The following is a 16998-nucleotide window of genomic DNA, read 5'->3' as shown; positions in this document are numbered from 1 at the left end:
TCAGAGTCAGATTATGCCAAAGACTTGAAATTCTAAAGCATGGTTTCCTCAGAAAGATAGTGTCAAGGTAATGAATATCATATTATGGTCTTCATTCTGTAGCTACACATGACAAAACATTTTCACTCAGAAAATGTCATGCACATTTAGAAGGAAGATTGATAAATTCCATCATATAAAGCCTTTTCTTTGGAAAACAAGGCTGAAGAGCAGCCTAGACCTTACCGCGAAGTAGAATGGCCTTTTTGGGGGGAAGAAAAACAAAACAATGATACTCTTGTCCGTCATGCTGTAATTGAAAATACATATGGCTAAAAGACTATCAACATAAATATTGTAGTTCTGCTCAAAAGTCACAGCTTAATATCTTTTTTACTGGTACTCTTATTTATTCATTGTCCTGGCATTCCATTTCACAGAGTATATGTGTATAAATATGCAGGGTATATTTCATACATATACACAGAGTATAAATTCATAAATTTGTGCAATGTTAAAGAAACACTAGAAATTGACGATCGAAGGAAAATATTAACTCTGGCCCTTCAGTCCCTGTGATAGGGTTAAGGGAGATGTTAGTACATTAAAGTGGTTTCTATTTTCCTTTTTTTCTTCCCAGTTAAGGTAACTAGATAAGTCTGAAGTTTGTTTTATATTTCATACATAGATTTAAACATAATGCTACCAGGGAATTTGCAAACTCATTTCCATGCCTTTCCTCTCTCTTTCCTCCCTTAATTACTCAGCTGCAGAGTAAAATTTGTTACTTGGTCTAATTTTTTATAATAAAATAGAACTTTGGTTTGAGATATTTTTATTGGCTTTACATCAAAATGTTGCTAAATATTTAATGTGATTATATAGAAATCACTTATGTCTACGCTGAAGTTCTAAAGATAGTATTCTTTTAAAATAGATATATCATTATGCTTCCATTCTGAATACATTCTAATTATGTCCCTTTCCATCTCATTATCCTCAGCTAGACTCCATGGTAGATGCTTTAGTCAAAATGAAAGCTGACATTTTACCTTAACCATGTGGTCTTTTCTCACATTGCAAGGTGAAAACTTGATAATGATGAAATATTAGATTTTCAAAAGTATATCTTGCGGATGTCAGTTACCTCTTAATAGACTCTAAGTGTTCCAGAAGCAGGAAACAGTGGTCTATATAGATTTGATGTGTGATTGTTGAAATTCTACATTAGACTTTTTTCAAAATCACATTAACTTGAGCTTAATGTAGAAATATACAAAACTTCAACTAAGGAAAATAACTAATTATATCATACATTTACATTAGTTACTATTGAAACATAGTTTGTATTTATAAAAATACAATTAGACAATACTAGCAATAAGGAGGCATTATTTACATATTTTCAGCTTTTGGTTTTAGGATATTTGAGGAAGAGGCCTGGAACAGTTACATAATTCAGATATGCCCCAAATTTTGTAAACTTTGTTAATTTTAAGACTTTAAAAAAAATAATGTTTTATTTTATATTTGAGAGAGAGAGAGAACAGGGGAGGGGCAGAGAGACAGAGACAGAGTCCAAAGTAGGCTCCAGGCTCTGAGCTGTCAGCCCAGAGCCCGATGTGGGGCTTGAACTCACTAGCAGTAAGATTATGACCTGAGCTGAAGTCTGACGTCCAACCGACTGAACCATCCAGGCGCCCCTAATTTTAAGTCTTTTAATAAATAATTGGATATTTCCACAATTCCATCTTTTAGTGATTAGTGATTTTACTCATACCAAATCTAATGCTGTCCATACAATTATACAATCAGCATTTTAAATATTAACCAATATTAGATGCAGTATGATTCTTGGAAGTGGCATCACCCAATGCTTTATTTAGCCTGTGGGCTACTCTCTTCTTTTAACCATTAATTACCAATAATTGATTTCCAGTGTGACATACATTATTGATATTTAATGATCTGCGTATGCTTTGCTGTTGTATATGTTATTATCCCACAGAGTAAAGTATTATTAGTATTTTTATAAAGCTTACTTATATATCTAAATTTTTAACCTCACTTCTATCATAGCTCTTTAAAAACATAATCCATCTTTTTACTAGAGGAAAATATTGGTGAGTTAAAGACCATATGTCACTGTCTTAGTATCTCCCAAGCCTCCACAGAGCCTCGCACTTAATAGGTGCAAATACATGCTTGTTACATACATGGTAAACAAGGATTAATCTAATTTTTCTTTAAAAAAAAACCTGATAAGATGTTTTTAGACATCACTGATCTATGCTAATGGACCATATTCAAAGAGAATATTTACATGATGGGACAAGTTACAAAAATCTTTCTCATATTTCAAAGATGGACTCATGTCATACTGAATTTTAACCTGCAATGTGTTGTTATACAGCAGAGGTCCAGGATCTCATGGTTTCCACATACTACCCTAATGAATTTTTAGCCAATTATCATTAGCAGTCATATGTCACTTTTTTTTCAGACCATAAAATGTAAAGAGTAGGCTCATATTTCCCCCGTAAGGTATCAAAATTTTGTCAAGAATATAACTTCAAAATTCATTCCAGGCATAGCAAAATTAATAGTAATTACCACATTAATGGTTTTATTTTTTGTTTTTATTTTTTCAATATATGAAATTTATTGTCAAATTGGTTTCCATACAACACCCAGTGCTCATCCCAAAAGGTGCCCTCCTCAATACCCACACCCACCCTCCCCTCCCTCCCACCCCCCATCAACCCTCAGTTTGTTCTCAGTTTTTAAGAGTCTCTTATGCTTTGGCTCTCTCCCACTCTAACCTCTTTTTTTTTTCCCTTCCCCTCCCCCATGGGTTTCTGTTAAGTTTCTCAGGATCCACACCAGAGTGAAAACATATGAATGGTTTTCAAATACAAAAAGAAGAGGAGAATGGACAATAAAAAGCTTGAAATGTTGAACATAACATACGGCATGTATTCTAGCTTTTTATGTGAGATATACTCCTTGTGCTGTGGAATAAAATTTGTAGTTTGCTTATCAGAGCAGAGAGCCATTCAACATGAATTGAAAGAATGTTGTTAAAAAGAAATATAACTTTCTAGCTGGCAAAACATCAAAAACAACGTGTGACCCAAATTAGTATATGATCAAAACACTGGGCCTTAAAGGCTCTTTATCATTTTTGTATTTGTTTTTGTAAAAATTGTGTGAAGTTTGGTAGTTAGTCATATTTCACATTTGAAATATAGGTTCATTTTCTATTAGATGAGGCAAAAGATGCAGTTATAAAATGAACCATGCAGTAAACATGAAAAAAAAAAAAAACCTGAGATTTAACACAGATAGTCTCTCTTCCTTATCTTGAAAAATATTTTACTGAAAGCAGTATTATTGAAGACCCAGTGAGCTTCACTGGATTTTCTCAAATATAATGGGGCAGTTTTTGAATTCCCTAAGCAAGATTCAAGGTTACTTTATTTTATTTTTTTTTTTTTTAAATTTTTTTTTTCAACGTTTATTTATTTTTGGGACAGAGAGAGACAGAGCATGAACAGGGGAGGGGCAGAGAGAGAGGGAGACACAGAATCGGAAACAGGCTCCAGGCTCTGAGCCATCAGCCCAGAGCCTGACGCGGGGCTCGAACTCACGGACCGTGAGATCGTGACCTGGCTGAAGTCGGACACTTAACCGAACGCGCCACCCAGGCGCCCCAAAGGTTACTTTATTTTAATCTTCCTCCCTTTCTTCCTTCCTTCTTCACCCTTCCTTCCTTCCTCTCTCCTTCCCTCTCTCCCTCCCTCCCTTCCTTCCTTCCTTCCTTCCTCTTCTTTCTTTCTTTCTTTCTTTCTTTCTTTCTTTCTTTCTTTCTTTCTTTCTTTCATTTCAGTAAGAAGTGAATTCTACCTCAGAATATTGCACTCTGAATTACTAACTATAGCAACCACTTTACTTCAGTGCTATCAGAGTCAACCTGTGAATCACATACGTGTATTTGTATACAATTTATATATTTTAAAATACACACAAGCACACATGCATACAGCCTCGTGGGAGTCAATGCTGACGTGAAAAATGAGGCTTAACACTATTCAGAACTGGAGGTATACAGTTTTATGAACCCAACTCCCATCCTTTTAAGAATTCCAAATGGCTCAATAATTCAAATGGCTCACTGTTAGGAATTTTAGTTGATGGTTTGTTGAGAACCTAGGTTGATTATTAAGGGAATATAATTCTAAGATGATGAGAATAGGGAGCTTATGTGAAAGAAAATAAAGTCTGCTTGTTTTAAAGTGGCAGTAACCACAAGTGATGTTGATTAGTTATTTGAGTAAAGAAAAAACACAAAATGATTGTCTTAGAATATTTGTTATTTCTCTTTTAAAGATGGTAATTTAAGAATATCTTTTAATACTTGTTTAATACTTTGTTAATATGTTTGTATATCAAGCATATATAGGAAAAAAGAAAGAAAGGAAGAAATCATAGAATCTGTGCAATAAAACTAGAGAGACAAGTTAGAGATACATAAATTAGCTAGAGAATATTCCAAAGTTATGCATCATCAAGGAGAAGGTAGAGTGTCTTCTTTCAGCATTGTGACGAATATAGTCACTGAACTAAAAGCAATGCTATGAATATTTAAGGGTAAATTAGACTAAAGGCTAAATACTGCTCATGCCTATTGGCCAATTCATGCAGATTAAGAGGACTGTACCTAGAAGTGTAACCATTCTTTTCCTTTCTTTATGCAAACAGCATTTCTGAAATTTGCAGCATTCACATCATATACATACTGAATGAGCTATGTCACTTTTTTTCCTGGTAAGTTCTTAATTAATATCTTTAACATAGAAATGTGATTAAGAGTATCAGCGTCAGATGTACCTGGAGTAGAACCTCATTTTGGACTCTATTTACTGGCTACATGCCCTTTAGCGAGTTATCCAACCACTGGAAACCTTGTTTTCTATCAAAAAAAAAAAAAAAAAGAAAGAAAGAAAGAAAGAAAAAAAAGAAGACTTGAATATCTGCGTCCTCGATTTGAAATATATTTTAAATAAAATTAATTTCTTTAACAGGGCCCCTGCTAGCACATATTAAGTTGCCAAGAAATTGCAATTGTGGTGGTTATTGCTATTTTTTTTAATTTACTTTTTAAAATCTTTCTCTTGTTTGTTCTAGTACATAATATTTTTGGAACCACAAGCAAAGGCCTTTCTGATTACGTCTTCCATGCTAAATATCATTACTAAGAGACTTAAAATTTACTCTGCAACCTGAGGTAGCTCTTTAATAACTACTGTATTCTTTCTAAATTAGTTTCCTGTGGATATGTAGTCTGGCTTCTTGCTGAGGTTTAGCCCAACCCATTTACAATCAAAAATTGCTTTAAAATAATCACAGTTTATCCTAACTTAAAGGGAAGAACATCATCTACTGAACTTCTATATTGTTTCCTGGAGCGCACCAGGGTTTGGTTAATTTTGTCATTTTGTTTTATTTTATTTTTGATTTTTTTAATGTTTTATTTATTTTTGAGACAGAGAGAGACAGAGCACGAGCAGGGGGAGGGGCAGAGAGAGAGAGAGAGCAAGACAGAGAATCTGAAGCAGGCTCCAGGCTCTGAGCTGTCAGCACACAGCCTGACATGGGACTCGAACTCACAAACCGGGAGATCATAACCTGAGCCAAAGTCGGACGCTTAATTGGCTGAGCCACCCAGGCGCCCCTAAAAATTTTTTAATGTTTGTTTATTTTTGAGAGACAGAGAGAGAGAGAGAGAGAGCAGGGGAGGGGCAGAGAGAGAGGGAAACAGAATCTGAAGCAAGCTGCAGGCTCTGAGCTGTCAGCCCAGAGCCTGACACAAGGCCTGAACTCACAAACTATGAGATCATGACCTGAGCCAAAGTCAGAGGCTTCACTGACTGAGCCACCCAAGCACCTGAGTTTTTCCATTTTATACTCTTCTGCAGATTGAGACCATTAAGAAGGTGAACTGGCAATGAATCAGGAGAAACAAACTCCCTCAAATCCTAGTGGAAGGATATTAGGAACCTTAAAATCTGGAGTATTATTCCAAAGTAATGGCACTTAAAATATTTTTGAGCTATTAAACCATGCATTACTGTACCCGTTAACTTTTTGTATAAGGAATGTTAAATGACATTTACTCTTCTTCTTTGTAACTCATTTCAAGACAATAATTTTTTATGTTCTATTAATATATTGCCTTGACTGCTTGTCCCCTCTGTGCCTGTATGTGCTGTGTGTGTCCGAGAGTAGGAGACCTATTATTATCAAAAGGCCAGCAGCACCAAGGGATTGAATTGGTGACCTGAAGGTTAAATTCCACAGCGGTAATCACTAAGCTGTTCTCCATTATAGTTGCATTAAAAAGATTGAGACTGCTGACATCTGGTACCTCCCCATCTAAAACCTTTTAAACCACTTGGAAAAAGGGCTTTTATTTAGGAAGTGAACAACACTCTAGGTGTGTGCCACTTAAAGATCTGGAAATTTCCTGTAAGATAAACTGTTCAAAGATAGTCAGAACACATATGTACTGGGATAAATGTTAAAGCACACATTTTCATTTTTATACTCCTTTTCTTGACCTATACAGAGAATATAAAGAATGCACATGCAGAAAGATCAAGTTTCACACTATCCTGCAAACTCTCTCATAAAATAAACATGTTTGGTTTGATGTCAACAGCCTAACTCAAATGACAAAAAATATTCTAAGATAAATATATATTAATTCATATGCATAAATTATAAGCAATGACTTTTTGTTATATGTATACATATGTTAAAAAATTATGCCTGGTTTCCTATGCACTTAAACTCAAAATGTTAAGTACTTAAATTTATTAACTGGATCGGCAAGTTCAAGGAAGTATTATTGGCAAACAACAAATAGTCATGAAAATTTACAATGTGTTTCTCAGTTTAAGGTAAAACGAGTATTTTATTAAAAATTAATTCAGAGGGTGCCTGGGTGGCTCAGTCGGTTAAGCCTCCGACTTCAGCTCAGGTCACGATGTCGCGGTCCGTGGGTTCGAGCCCCGCGTCGGGCTCTGGGCTGATGGCTCGGAGCCTGGAACCTGCTTCCGATTCTGTGTCTCCCTCTTTCTCTGCCCCTCCTACGTTCATGCTCTGTCTCTGTCTCAAAAATAAATAAACGTTAAAAAAAAATTAATTCAGAGGGTGCCTGGGTGGCTCAATCAGTTAAGTGTCCGACTCTCTTTTGTTTTTTTTCTTAAGTGTCCGACTCTTGATGTCACCTCGGGTCATGGTCTCACGGTATGTGAGTTCACGCCACAGGTTGGGCTCTGGGCTGACAATGCAGACCCTGCTTGGGATTCTCTCTCTCCCTCTCTCTCTGACTCTGCACTCCTCATACTCTCTCTCTCTCTCTCTCTCTCTCTCTCAAAAATAAATAAACAAACCAAAAAATAACTCAGTATTTCACTACTAATATTTTATGATGTTATAAGGATTTGCATTTTTTAATTAGAAGTTTATAGTAGAAGTGATAGTCCTGGATATAAATTTTCCCCGGAACATACACATATTTTACAGCTTTCAAGGACCGTGTCGTCATTTCCCCAAGGGAGGCCAACAATATACGTACGCTCTCACTCTTCTGTTGTGAAACAACAAAATAGATGCCAAAAGTACCAAATAAACAACAAAAAATAACTCTTTGTTTTTGTGAACATATTAGAACTTTGCAGGCAAAAAAACATACGTGCACAAATTACTGGGGACCACTAACAGAAGCAAATAATGGACAATGCCAAGTAGAGTACAGTCAGAGGAAATAAATCCCAACTATCTGCTATTTGTGAGGGATCTACTCAAATGTTAAGGATAGGTTGGATCCTATTATCCCTTTACTCATTTAACTTTTTAATCAAATTGTGATTTTGTGAAAGTGTATGTGGTACACATAAACATCAGTTTTGCCCTCAAAGGGCTTACATCAAAAAATTATAGAAACTTGATTTAATTTGGTACTGAAAGACAGAGCTTTATTCTTGATTTTGCTACTCATTTGGGGATCTAAGCATATTGACCATTCGTTTGAGTTAGAACTAATAGAATTAGTATGGTAACCCTCTCCTCGTGTGGTTGTTGTAGATATAGAATGAGCTGTATATAAAAGCTTTTATAACCTTTTGGGATGAACACTGGGTGTTGTATGGAAACCAATTTGACAATAAATTTCATATATTGAAAAAAAAATAAAAGCTTTTATAAACTGAAGCATTGTGTGTACTTAAAAGCTATTATTGTTCTTGATATAAATAATTACATTAGGAATTCAAACACGCTTTAAAAAAGACAGCAAAAACAAAATGTAGAGATAGAGAGGCAAACACTTCCTCATCAAAGAAGACAAGTAAATGCTTCATTGGGGAGGAACATTTGATCTATGCCCAGAAGGATTTCTATTTAGCTTTAGCTTCAGAGAATGACCACCATTAGGAAGATGACTCCAGGAGTAAGATATTCAAATGGAATTTTGAATGAGATAAAAAATGATGGTCTATTTCATAGGAAGACTACAAAACTCTATTTGAAATAATACCATGCTCAAAGGGTTGAAAAAGAACCTTCCAATTCTTGTGTAAGGAATGGTATATAAATTTGCATGGTTTGATATAAAGAGGACTTGCACGTATTTAAAAATGGTTTGAGACTGAAAAAACATATAGAAGAACTTATTCAAACTACTTTAGAGGAAGTGTTTTTTTTTCTATTGAGCAATTTTATAAGCATTTGGAGAAACCAAAGGTAAACAGAGTAAAATATAGTATTTACCATTACCTTTACTAGAGATATTCAGAAGTCTTAGCCTGTTGGGAAATATATTTTATAGGTACAATGAATGAAAAAAACATGAATTCTATACTGTGTCTATGATGAAGAGAAAAACAAGAGTTAGAAGAAGAATAAAGGAGCAGGGATCACTTAAATGTGGACCTTTGAATCTTTTTGTTTGGGAATCGATACATGATCCTGGTGTCACCTGTCTATTTGGTCAATTTATAACACTCCTTCACCATCCTCCATTCTCGTTAAGTTTACACTGTGGTTTGGACTGGGAAGCATGGATTTCCCATTTTCCCAGGCACAATTAGGCGCTTGGATGCCTTTCAGCGTTATTCTTGTATTAATATTCATCTTACTCAAACGCAGTTATTTACTCCCTTGCTTCTACTTCCTCAGTGAATAAATTATACGCCTTATGCCCCAATAGATTTAGATCTATTTTATCTCCAGTGCCTCTCTGTGGTAGTCATGAATATATACGGCTCAATTTCCCTTCAAGAAAGAAGTTCCTGATCAGCTGTAAGGAGTTCAGTTTGTGGACACTATATGGCTGTTGGCTTTCAAGACCTACCAAAGTATTTGAGCTGAGGCCATCCACACTTCCCTCATGCAGCCTCCCGACAACGGCTGAGCACAATGGAGATGCTAGGATCTAGTAATACCTTCGCTCTGTGACTCCCCTGTAGGAAAGCCTCTTGCTGAAGTTCCCCTGGGGCTTGTCAAAAATCTATCAGGGCAGCTTCACAGAAGGATCTTCCTGACAATCTCCCTTTCTTCCTCCTCTCTTTGCACACTGCCCTATAACCCAAAAGCATTTCCTGCCTACTCCTGCCCCTCTTTTGTCTTTCACAGGCATGTTCCTCAATAAATATCTTGCAATTTGAATTCCATCTTGGCTTCTACAGACCCAACTAATACCTGGAAGTTACTTAAATTTTTTGTGTGTGAAATAAATGGATAGATGGATGGATGGGTGGCTGGATGAGACAGGAGAATGGCTATAAGTAAGAGTTTGTTTTTGGTGCTGTTGTTATTTCGATTGAGATCTGTCATTGTGACATATAATATTATATTATTTTCAAGTGTACAACATAATAATTTGATATATGCATCAATGGTGAAATGATCAAACACCGCAATAAGTTTACTTACCATCCATCACGAAATGTAGTTAAAATCTTTATTGTTATGATAAAAACGTTGAGATCTCTTTTAGCTACTTTCAAATATACAAAATGTTATATTAATTATATTAAGTTATATTAAGTATAACTACCGGGCTGTATATTACATCCCCAGATCTTGCTCATTTTGTAACTGGAAGTTTAGACCTTCTGATCACCTTCTCTAAGTTCTCTTCACCACACTTTCCACTGCCACCCCACACCCTGCCAACTACCAGTGTTTTTTTTTTTCTGTACCTGTTAAGTTCAATTTTCTTGTTGTTGTGTTCTTTTTTCGATTCCACATCTAGGTGAAATCATATATTTGTCTTTCTGTTTGACTTATTTCACTAAGGGTGAAGTTTTAAACGCGAAGAGAGAAGTAAAAAGATGAACTTTATTTGCTTGCAAAACTTGGGCAATAATCACTTTATCCACCCAAAATACCCAATCCCTATCTCTACCTAATCCTGACTCTACCTATTCTTGACAGGGAAGTGCGAAAATAATTCATAATATAAAATTAAAAATATGCAATGTATAATTTCCCCATATTTTTTGCAATCGATAGCATGTGTACATATTCACCATATAACATGAGAAGTAATTTCATCCATGCAACACATGTGGAAATTGAAACTCAGAATGTTTAAGTAACAAGCCAGAAGTAACACAGCTAGCAAGTTGTAGTGATGGAATTTCTCTTCTTCTCTTTGATCCCAAAGATTCAAGGGCAAGTCTCTTAATAAGGCACATTTCAATGCTTTATGGTTTAAGTGAGAAATTAACCACAGTAGAGAAGATTAGAGTATAATTATATCTACATGTGTTGACTTTCATTCACCAGACTACAGGGGCTCTCATCTTTTAAAAAGAGTTGTAGGGAAAAGTGATCTTATTTTCTTGTTTTGCCGCTAGTAACACTTTATAGCCATTTTCATTTATTGCTAGGATATCTTTGCGATTTTTTCCCCTACTTACACTGTTTCTGTAATGTGACAACTATCTATTTTATCACATTTCCACTTCAAATATGCCGAGATACAACTTTTAAAAGGAATACCCCCCCCCCACATTTGTTTTGGAATACTGCATCACCAAAACACTGAGGAATTAAAGGGCAACGTGATGGATGGCAGCTGTCTCTAGGTAAAAGAGTCTTAGAGCTAATGTAATTACACAAATGCTCGTTTTATTACACCCTGTATCCTGAATTTTTGAACAGATGCAATAAACGGTCAATTACTTCAGTGACTGGTAACCCCAAGTAGCAACTTGGAAGGGAGAGGGACTGTGTTTCTCCAAACAGACCTCTGCCTCCAGCTGAAAGTAAATAGAGGCAGCAGCCTTGCCCTATGTACCATTTTTCAATTAATCCTATGCTAATTGACTTAGTAAGAAACGTGTTGGTCATCTGACTCATTTTGAATCATTTTGCCAGAGCTGCTGGTGCAACCAAACCGCTCCTCCCCATCACACGCATGCTTGATAAATCAGTAAGTCAGGAAACGTAGCCTTGCTGATGACATAAATGTGTCAATTTTTTTTTCCATGTTGTTTTAGACAGACACTTAAAAGCTGGGGAGAGAAATTGGTTTAAAAATGCCTCAGACTGATGTGTTCGGTTTCAGAAGCAATTCCTTTTTTCTGCTTCTGATTGTATTAGACTTTAAAAATAGCAAAAGTCTATTGAGTGCCTGATAATAAGGGGATGTTTGTTGATTACAGACAAGAGACACTGGTTTTGCCTCTGTTTAGGTGGGTAGCACAGTACTATTTATCTCTACATGCTCCCCTTAGGTTTGAGAATTTTCTATTTCTCCAAAATACTCACAGATGGTGGCAGGCGATTACATGAGAGTAGGTTTTCCTAAGCAAAAGTCTTGGAATGCCAAACCTTACACACTGACTTGCTGAGTGATTCACCTTGAAGGGCCATTTTATTTGATATTCTGCGACCCAGAGTCTTGACATGGCTATAATTCCCAGAGAGTCTCACGGCACCAGGCATCTGTCATTCATGGCAACAGTAGGCTGGCTTGCACTATATTAAGTCACATACTTCTCTCTCTCTCTCTCTCTCTCTCTCTCTCTCTCTCTGTCTTTTGAAAGTTATTTTATGAGAAAAAGAAACATCATTGAGATCAGGTGAATTTCACTTTCAAGACATTTTATATAGTTATGACATCTACATGTCTTAAGAAAGTTAAATCAGAGAACATGATTTAACCCATGTGAAAATAATTTATTGTAAGCAGGCTAATTTGAATAAAGGATAAATTATATCAAAATCAACAAAATGAATGTCTCAAGCTTTGATATTTCTATTTGGGATGTGCATGCCAGAACATGTTCATTGGAGGTGTCTTTGCTTTATAACAACAGGTTCATTTTCATATACAATTACAAGGAGCTACTCAGTGTTTTAAAGTGATTAACCAATGGAATACGTTGATTAACCAAAAGAAAAATGGGAGTACTTTCTTGCAATATAGTTAAGCATTTCCCAAAGTAGTTTATGATAGATGCATTCAAGGAATAAAGTCATTTACTTAATTAACTTAATTAAACACACTATTGCACTCGCTGCTAAGAGGGTGACAGCAAGAAGGTAAGTAATGCTTTTTGCCTTTCTTAAACATTAAATCTGGACGCAGAAACAATGTATACATGAAATTTCCAAAAATGAACATAAAACAAACTCCGTGAGCCTGATAGAGTTCACCCTTTTTTTTAAGTTGGTCAGGGAAGTCTATAAAGAGAGGGTAGATGATGGATGCAAAGAGAGAGATCCTATTAACATCCAGGTGAAATTTGGCATGAAGATTGTGGAATATACAGATATAGATATAGATATAGACAGAGACATAGGTAAAGAGCTATAGATATACATCATATTCTGATTTATAAATTTTCACTGAAAAATTGAAAACCTTGAATATTAAATGCATGTGTGTTGGTGTGCCTGGGAGGCTGAGTCAGTTAAGTGCCTGACTCTCGTTTTCGGCTCAAGTCACCATCTCATGGTTCGTGTGTTCCAGCCCTGCATCAGGCTCCACGCTGACAATGTGAAGCTTGCTTGGGATTCTCTCTCTCTCCATCTGACTCTCTGCCCCTCCCCTGCTTGTGCCCTCTCTCCATCTCTCTCTCAAAATAAAAAAATAAACTTAAAAAACTCTAAATGATTGTGTGTTCATGTGTGTTTGTGTGTTCATGCAGATACACATACATAAGTGTGGCAGACCAAGCATATGATATAAAGGTACCAGAAAAAAAACACAACCTGGGTCTTCTTAGCTGATTGTTGCCCCCATAATAGAATAGGACAAATGCTGTCGAGCACTGATTTTGTTTTTTTTAACCCACAAACCTACAGTAACGCTAAATCTCATCTGTAGGCCATTGTTCTCATCTCTACATCTTTTTTCTAATTGCAGGTAAAAATAGTATAATAATGATCATTATAGAAAAATCTAACGTGCATGAAAAATTGGCTTCCAGTGTTGGAAAGGCTCATTTACACATGATAATGGCCATTCAGGCTATAAATTTGTGGAAGGAGTTTACATGAAATTGCAGCTTGGTTTAGACAAGAAGTATGGACAGCGTGAAAGAGTGTCAACTGTAAAAAAAAAAAAATTAAAAAAAAAAGGGGCGCCTGGGTGGCTCAGCCGGTTAAGCATCTGACTTCAGCTCAGGTCATGATCTCACGGTCTGTGAGTTCGAGCCCTGCGTCAGGATCTGTGCTGACAGCTCAGAGCCTGGAGCCTGCTTCAGATTCTGTGTATCCCTCTCTCTGACCCTCCCCCGTTCATGTTCTGTCTCTCTCTGTCTCAAAAATAAATAAACTTTAAAAAAAATAAAAAAAAAGAAAGAGTGTCAACTGTGAAGTCAGAGGTCTTGATTACAACTCCAGTTCACTTATCCTAGAATTGTGACTTTGAAAAATCATTTAATATCTCATCTTTTCTTATACACAATGGGGATAATTATAGTCTCTCTCATAGGTTCACTCTAAGTTTAAATGGGCTAATATTGCTAAAGGGTTGAGATAGTACCTAGATCAAACATATGTCTGGCTGTACATGTCTTTGTAAAATAAAAATACACCTCAGAACCCTACACATAGGTTATGAATCTCCAACAGAGGGATGGAGTGTGCATTATTTCTTTTTTTTTTTCAACGTTTATTTATTTTTGGGACAGAGAGAGACAGAGCATGAACGGGGGAGGGGCAGAGAGAGAGGGAGACACAGTATCGGAAACAGGCTCCAGGCTCTGAGCCATCAGCCCAGAGCCCGAGCGGGACTCGAACTCACAGACCGCGAGATCGTGACCTGGCTGAAGTCGGACGCTTAACCGACTGCGCCACCCAGGCGCCCCAAGTGTGCATTATTTCTTAAACTTAGTTGTCCATTTAGTGCAGTTTTGGATTCTTGGATTATAAATCAAAGGTGTTCTATTGCACAAGTTTGGAGATACTGGGAAAGTGGATAAGCCAAGATGGCTTCACAGTTTTCTTCTAAAAGTTGACATTCCAGAAAACTGAGAAAACAAAAAAAGATAGCAAAGAAGGTACCACTAAGGAAATGTGATCAAAAATCAAATAAATTACAGCAATGGTGCCAGATGCTTATAACTTTCAGCACTATTACCAATTTTCTCTTTCTCTCTCATATGTGTTTTTAAAAATTGAATTAAGAACCCTTAACACGAACATTCTTATAGCAGACCTACTTATTGAGGTCCAGTGACCAGAATATCAAATAGAACATGATCTCAAACAAGTTAGGATGTCTACTTATTTGGTCACCCCAGGCTGTCTCTCAATGATCTTGTCTGTCTCCCTTGCATGTTTACCTTGCACAAAGTATTCCAAAGCATGAATGTTCAATTAATGGTTAGTATTTGCTAATAAAGCTCACTGTGTACATACTATATTTCTTGTTATACTGATAAAAAAATTGTTAGAGGACACAAATAATACAAACAATGAGGCACATGTGAAGGTCAGAATTTCATATGATGACTCTGTTCCATAACAACTTGGCGGAGACAGCACTGTTCCTGAATCTCAGATTTGACGATATAGGGAACGTTTAGTGGATAATTTAGGTGAGCTGAATTTGAAAAAAAAAAAAAAAAAAAAAAACAAAACAAAACAAAAAAAAACAAAGTACAGTTTAGGTAAGAAGAATATAAAAGAGAATTGTGTGCTTTGAAAAGAACCAAAAGAACCAATTCATAAAGAAAAGTTAAATGTTTGGCAAAGTATAATATATAGCTTATCCTGAAACAGATTGCTAATACAGAACTGAAGAGAAATTTGGTGATATAAGTGGGGTCAGAGCAGTTTCACCACCAGTATTTCTTTGTGTGCTAAAGATTTATCATAGTGAGCACCTTTTGTGTGCAAGGCACTGCGGTGGGAATTTTATAAGACATGGCCATTAGGTGTTTGAAACAGAAGAATTTTTTTCCTCCACAGCTCCTAAACACACAGCAATTCAGAACAAATTTACCTTGATTTGGAAGAATCAGACACATTATTGTCACTGCATTTTAGATCATTACTTTCTTGTGTTCTGATTAGGTTTGATTTATGAATGTGGATGAGAAACACTACAATAAGAAAAAGAGTAGTTCAAGACGGTCATGTATTTTATTTAGACAAGCTTTGGTCAAGGTTTCAGTGACATATAACTTTCGCTCTTCATCAATGTCAACTTCGTTGTCTTTATGCTGTCTGGTGACAACAGTCATATTTCATCGTTACACTGACCTTTGGAACATTGTTTGTTCACCAGGCATTACTCTATTTTTTTAAGTTTATTTATTTTGAGGGAGGAGAGAGAGAGAGAGAGAGAGAGAGAGAGAGAAGGGGAGAGAGAGAATCTGCTTTCAGTACAGAGTCCAATGTGTGTCTCCATGAAATCAAGAGTCGGAAACTGCACCAACTGAGCCAACCAAGCGCCCCACCAGTCATCACTCCAAAAGGGAATTTGTCTTATCTTTTGGGATTGGTACCAGTGTCTCAACTTGTTCACTACTATTTTACAGGGTGTCCAAAAGCTTAAATCTTGAGAAAGGCCAAAGAATTGCTTAGTATGTTAACCTTGGTTAACCCTGCTCTCTTTCTCTCTTGCTAGTAATTTAGATGCTATTAGTAACATAGTCATTATTCCATTTTGGGTTAGGGGATCAAAGATAACTCAAATTATTAATTTTATAAAATTTGAGGTTTATTAGCAGATAAAGTGCATTTCTATGTTGTATGTTTCCGCCAATGTTGCTCATTGGCCACATTATTATTCAGAATATTTGATTAAGTCATTTCTCATGGGTCACGTATATAAGTAGAGTCCATTAAGAGGTATAGCTCTCCCTCCCCTGTTAATGTAAAAGGCATTTGTTAGACCCAAAGGGAATGTGAGCCTTGGCAATGTTAGGGCAAGGAGATTTTGTATTGATAAAAGATAATATTGTGCTCATCTTTGAAGATGAAGGTGCAGAGAAGAAAGTAGAAGAAAGCCAAAGGTATTATTTATATTGCTAAGGAATACACATATGTTTCTATTAATACATTGGCATATGCTAGTTTCTCCTAAACATAATTTCATAGCTTTGAACTACCATTGCACATGGTCAAAGACGTGATTACCTTATGTGACCGTCCATGGGTCTGCTGAGCCTTTCTGTGCTCTCTGGGTTAGAAGAGCAGTCACTCAAAGACCCCATGGCTTGGGTTATTCACATCTATGTTTTTCCATGAATGAATGTTTTCAGTATAAAGCTGAGAGCTACTATCTTTCATGGACTATCTTTTATTTCTACAACTAAAGTAAAAACTGGAAAAATATTTTAATTAAAAAAAATTAATTTTAGTCTTATTTAGAGAAGAAAATGCAATGGATTAGGTGTGAGGAAATTGTATACTAACCTAACTTTTGTCATTAACCAGATTTGTGACACTGAATATGTACCTTAACCATAATTAGTGTTCTTGTTT

The sequence above is a fragment of the Leopardus geoffroyi genome, chromosome B1 (assembly GCF_018350155.1).
Source record: "Leopardus geoffroyi isolate Oge1 chromosome B1, O.geoffroyi_Oge1_pat1.0, whole genome shotgun sequence".
Classification (NCBI taxonomy): domain Eukaryota; kingdom Metazoa; phylum Chordata; class Mammalia; order Carnivora; family Felidae; genus Leopardus; species Leopardus geoffroyi.
The sequence above is the reverse complement of the archived record's forward strand: the minus strand, read 5'-3'. Positions refer to the sequence as shown.